General features: G+C 42.4%; 1 long non-coding RNA gene across 1 annotated transcript; it reads left to right on the forward strand.

Annotated features, from left to right (window-relative positions):
* Positions 1-2013: 2013 nt before the first annotated feature.
* On the forward strand, positions 2014-5548 carry LOC120517579. Its single transcript, XR_005631058.1, has 3 exons — positions 2014-2232; positions 4525-4607; positions 4836-5548. It is a non-coding gene; the product is annotated as an uncharacterized LOC120517579 (long non-coding RNA).
* Positions 5549-6255: the final 707 nt, after the last annotated feature.

The raw sequence follows: 6255 nt of genomic DNA on the forward strand, positions 1-6255 counted from the left end.
TGAGCATCTTGCTTTCATTATTCCTCAGACTGGAAGGGGCGGAGTCAATTGCCCACAGTGGGCATCTTCTCCTGATTGCGGGGAAAGAAAGAGACGATACTATTGGTGACAGCAGGGGGTGGGACCGCTTATCCAAGATGAGACAGGAGGGTGTTCAACAGACACACGTGTGTGACAGTACTCATTGTGCCGTGTACCGTGACCAGCTCTCACTTGCAAGTGCTAATCAACATGCAATACGTCACCACACTCAGGTGACATTAGTGAGTTGAAGCACCTTACCTCGACACTTCTGTCTTCTCTGTCTGAAATAACTGCTTACCTTTCAACTTCTGTTGACAAACATTCTGAGAGGTTTCAGGTGAAGATATTAACGTGATTCATGGGCAGTTCCTGCCCTGTGCTTGATACTGACAGGATAGGCTCCAGTCCCTAAATCAGAAAAAGGAAGCACAGTTGAGGAATATATGGATGGCCATTATAAACCATCCTGGTATAAATGATGGTGGACGTTTGCCCCAGTTTGCCAGTGCTGCTGTTTTAGTTACTGAATCAGCTTAAGGCAGCTTAAAGTCCGACGGTTTGGTGCCCATCCAGGCAGTGTCAGGCCCAAAGCAGAACCCAGGCCTGGATGGGGACATTGGGGCCAACTTGGAGTCTCCAGTAAGACAAACAGACATCACTTTGAGATGCAGGTGGAAGACTGGAGCACGAGAGCAGAGTCTCACACACACATCGAGCAAGAGAGGAGCTGAATCAGGGTCCTTGGATCAGGGAAGCATTGCATGCCATCTTTATTACAATATCTTATTAGATAAGCCCAGTCTGGAAAAAATGTAACATGGGATAGATGGATAGATAGATAGATAGATAGATAGATAGATAGATAGATAGATAGATAGATAGATAGATGTGAAAGGCACTATAAATAGATAGATAGACGTGAAAGGCACTATATAATAGATAGATAGATAGATAGATAGATAGATAGATAGATAGATAGATAGATAGATAGATAGATAGATAGATAGACGTGAAAGGCACTATATAATAGATAGATAGATAGATAGATAGATTGATAGATAGATAGATAGATAGATAGATAGATAGATTTGCACATCTTCAAGTTCTGTTCATTTTAATAATGATTTTAGAACACAGCGGTCAGCACTCCATCCTAACGGCTCCAAAGGCTCAGGTTCAAATCTCAGCTCCACGACTGTCTCTTTGCAAGTCCTTACCTTTTGTGTTTATGTGAATTCTTCAGGTGCCCTGATTTTGGCCTCAAGATGCGTTTCTTTAGTTTGGCTGCTGACTTTAAAATGGTGCCATGTGGGTGAGTCAGTGTGCCCTGCTGGAAAGCTGGCTTTACCTTGAAGTGACTTGGCACAGTTTTGCATTTTTTGTGTGTTCTGACAACTGGTTGAGTTGCATTGATGTAAGTGCTTGTTAAAGGGGCCACATATCACGAAGACTACATGAGGCGGAGAAACACAAACATGACCTGAGCTTGTCAGGATGCTGGACCATCAGCTAGCCGGGTACAACATTGTCTGCTGTCCATTGACACATTTAAATTTGTCTTATAACAACAATGTGCACATATAGATTCCACAAAAAGGTATCAAATCTGAAAGTGTCTCGCTGCTATTTGACAGCCTAATGCATCTTTCATTTCTGTGTCAAATTTCACAGCTCTGTGTTTTTTCATTTTGCTGCATTTGGGATTTTAAGATGATGGAACTCCAAGTTTCCTTATATAAGAACACAAGAAATCTGACAAACAAGGGGAGAACATTCAGTGCATTTGTTGCCCGTCTGTTTAGCTCAGTTGACCTAATGTCTCCTCCAGTTCCTTCTTAACGGTTCTCAAGTTTTCTGCTTTAACTCCACGTCTAGGCAATTTATTTCATATTTCCACATCTCTTTGTGTAAAGATGTGCTTCCTGTCTTCAGACAATCATCACTGGGTTCAAAGACAACATTGCCTTCATCTTGTGTGTCCTCTCTTTCTGCAGAACCTGCAGCTGTGACCAAACTACGTGTTAATAGAACAACGTCAAGTTCGGCTCTCCTTTCGTGGACTCTGCCCAGTGGCAACACTTCCAGCTATAGCATCATAATTGGAGGAGATCTGAACCCCATGACGGTTAACACGTCGTATGTGAACGATGACAGCAGTGACAGAAGATGGGACCAAAGGGGACGCCACATCAATCTCTTGGTCAGCAAGTGAGTGTTTCTGCCTTTTACATTTTTAAAATGTTCTAAGAGTTTTATTTGGGGCTCTATAGAGAATTTTTAGAATATTTTGTGAATGAGCGAAAGCTTTTGTTATCAAACAACTCTCAGTGTAGCAAACACGAGCACTCGTACATTTTTCCATTTTTACGTATTCCCAATGCATGCTGAAATACACCGACTTGTTAATCTTATTAGAACATTAGAACAACAGAACAATCTAGACGAGAACAGGCCATTCAGCCCAACAAAGCTCGCCAGTCCTATCCACTTGTTTCCTCCAAGAAAAGATCAAGTCGAGTTTTGAAAGTCCCTAACGTCTTACTGTCTACCACACCTCTTGGTCGCTTATTCCAAGTGTCTATCATTCTTTGTGTAAAGTAAAGCTTCCTAATGTTTGTGCGAAATTTACCCTTCACAAGTTTCCAACTGTGTCCCCGTGTTCTCGATGAACTCATTTTAAAATACAAGTCTCGATCCACTGTACTAATTCCCTTTATAACACTTCAATCATGTCACCTCCTAATCTTCTTTTGTTTAAATTGTGAAGGCTCATCTCTTTTAATCTTTCCTCATAACTCATCCCCTGTAGCCCTGGAATCAGCCTAGTTGCTCTTCTCTGGACCTCCTCTAGTGCTGCTTTGTCCTTTTTGTAACCTGGAGACCCAAACTGCACCCAGGACTGCAGATGAGGCCTTGCCAGTGTGTTATAAAGTTTGAGCGTCACCTCCTGTGACTTGTACTCCACACATCAAGGCGCTATATAACCTGACATTCTGTTAGCCTTCTTAATGGCTTCTGAACACTGTCAGGGAGTCGATAGCTTAGAATCCACTATGACTCCTAAATCCTTCTCATAAGGTGTACTGTCGATTTTCCGACCGCCCATTGTGTATTCTAACCTAACATTTTAACATCAAATGTGTAATACTTTACATTTACTGACATTAAATTTCATCTGCCACAAATCTCTCCAATTGTCTTTTATCCTCCCTGATATCCTTCTTAATGGTTGCCCTAATGTTATGACACGAATGTCACCTGTTCAGATTGTTGGAGGTTTGCTTGGTTAGTCAAGGCAGCTGAGCAGAGGGGACAGGCTGAGGGCCCAATAATGGCCACAAAGATGCTAATACTGGTGATTGGAGAGACCCTGGGGGGCCTGTGCTTAAAAGATGGTTCAATGTGGGGCAGTGAGCCCTATTAAAGGTGCCATTGGGGTACCAGCTTAAGGGGGAAAAACACAAGCAGTGGACCTCATTGTGCCTGACAAATGAATCACAAGAGGCAGCTGCAAGAGGCTGAAAAAGTGGAATTCACTGAAACAAACAAGATGGAGACGACCCTGACGAGAGGAAAACAGGCCACCCAATCACCAGGGCTGCAGAGGGAGGCCGTCCAAAGTTCAAAGGGACATTGGGAGACGTTTTATCAGGTTACCAGTTTTATTTTCTTGGCCGCCAGTTTAGGGGATGTGTTGGTCTACTGCGTAATAACTCAAGAAGGCTGGCCACAGATCTCGGCCTGCACGTTCTTTAATTTGTGTTCTCCAGGGGTCTTGTTGGGTTTGACCTGAGTGCTCAGGTTTTTATGCAGGTTAAATTAACTGAAGACGTTAAACAACAACAATAACAATATTTATTTCTAGAGCACATTTTCATACAAATGACGGGGCTCAAAGTGCTTTAAATGATGAAGAAAGAGAAAAGAGAGACAAAATAAATCAGAATTAAAATTAGGGTACACTAATTAACATAGAATAAAAGTAAGGTCCGATGGCCAGGGGGACAGAAAAAACAAACAAAAAAAAAAACTCCAGACGGCTGGAGAAAAAAAAAAATCTGTAGGGGGTCCGAGGCCACGAGACCACCCAGGCCCCTCTAGGCATTCTGCCTAACATCAATGGACGATGATGAGATGACGTGTGTGTGTGTGTGTGTGTGTGTGTGTGTGTGTGTGTGTGTGTGTGTCCCTTCCATGACAGTCCCTACTTTGTATCTGACAATGCTGGGTGACGTCGATTGTCTTGATGAACTGGAGTTTGCTTTCTCTTCATCGTTAAGCTCTCTTCTTTTGAGTACTTTCTGTCTGTGGTGCCCCTCCATGACAACAGAGGGTGGCATATTGTGATGTCAGCTGCTCCATCAGGGCATATTTTAAGGTTATGAGAGTAAGCAGGAAAGGGCGCTGAGTGTTGTTGTATTTTTATGTGTCCCTCAGGTTTGAAACTAGAAATGGTTCACTTTAAGCTCTAATGCCCACTTCACCCTTTTGCGTTTGCAGCTGGTGTGTCTTTGAGATATCGACTTTCAATTCTCAGCTTGGATGGATTGGATGCACAAAAGAAAAATCTGATTCTTCAGAAGGTTTGTGTTTTCTTGTAATGTTTTAAACATTTTGTGAGCAGTCATCGGCTTTGTCCTGTTGTGGTCACTGGGCATACGATTGACCTAAAAGTATTTTTGTTTGTTCTTCTCCAATTGGTATTAAATCGCATACTACCATTTTTAATTATAATCAAACATATTCCTCTATTCTTTTAATCTAAAATATATTTATAATGTTAAATAAATGTTTGTCCTGATTTCTCCTAGATAAACACAGTTCTTCAAGGTCGATTTGACAAAAGCTCCTTTTCTGCATCCTGGACCGAAGAGTAAACTGCAAACTCTCTGGGGTCCCTTTGAGGCCTACGGCGCACATGGTGCTAACGTTCATGTCCTGCTTTCATTCCTTTAATGTCACAAAATCTAGAAAGTGTGACAAACTGAGAAATTTACAACGTGCTCTGGATGGACCTTACTTCAACCATTAAGAACTACTTAACTTTAGCGCAATGGTTAAACATTCTCAGACATTGTGTGCCTGGAACATCTCGTCTCTTTTGGTTTGTGGAGCCTTCAGGAGCTGAACAGCACTGGCTGAGCCAACAGCTATAATTAACGGTGTGAATGGAGCACAAACCTTCCAAATCTCCCAACTTAATCTTCCAACTTGCAGAGCCATCTGAGACTAGAGCCTCGATTCAAGAGAGTGTTGGCATGTTGGGCTCTGATGGTTTTCTTTTTTTTATGCCTGCTAATTTTCTCTACCAGGTAGAAGAAGTTGCCCAACTGCTTTCTGGAAGACCCTTTGCATTTTCTCTTTTTACAATACGACCGATACAATCAAGAATAAATTGGTGAAGTCCGTCATGTTTGGCAGTGACTGACTAAGCTCACCCTCGTGATGACATAAATCCATCCATCCATCCATTTTCTAACCCGCTGAATCCGAATACAGGGTCACGGGGGTCTGCTGGAGCCAATCCCAGCCAACACAGGGCACAAGGCAGGAACCAATCCTGGGCAGGGTGCCAACCCACCGCAGGTCACACACCCTCACACCAAGCACACACTCGGGCCAATTTAGAATCGCCAATCCACCTAACCTGCATGTCTTTGGATTGTGGGAGGAAACCCACGCAGACACGGGGAGAACATGCAAACTCCACGCAGGGAGGACCCGGGAAGCGAACCCGGGTCTCCTAACTGCAAGGCAGCAGCGCTACCACTGCGCCACCGTGCCGCCCGATGACATAAATTAACTTGATTTTTCTTTTTCTGTTTTTATACAATGAATTTCACAAAATGTCATGTTTAATAATATTTTAATCAATTTTTTCTTCTCATCTTGTGTTTTGCATTTTTATTTTGCTGAAATGGCGTTCAGCACCTCAACTCAATTCAATTCAAAGTTTATTGTCATGTGCACAATAAAGAAACACGTTTCCCTGTACAATGAAATTCTTTCTTTTCTGTCCACACCAAATGCCAATGGTTAACAAACCAACGTATAAACATAAGTAATAAGTAGCAGATAGATAATAAGTAACACATGTAGCATAAAGTATAAAAACAGAATAGAAGTATAAAGTGTAATTGTGCAGGTAGGTGCGTGATGGACACAGTGGTGTGAGGTCGATAGAATGAGGTGGCCCACGGTTATAAACTCCAGTCAGTTATTTAGGAGTCT

Source organism: Polypterus senegalus, chromosome 1, assembly GCF_016835505.1.
Source record: "Polypterus senegalus isolate Bchr_013 chromosome 1, ASM1683550v1, whole genome shotgun sequence".
In the NCBI taxonomy this organism is placed as follows: Eukaryota; Metazoa; Chordata; class Cladistia; order Polypteriformes; family Polypteridae; genus Polypterus; species Polypterus senegalus.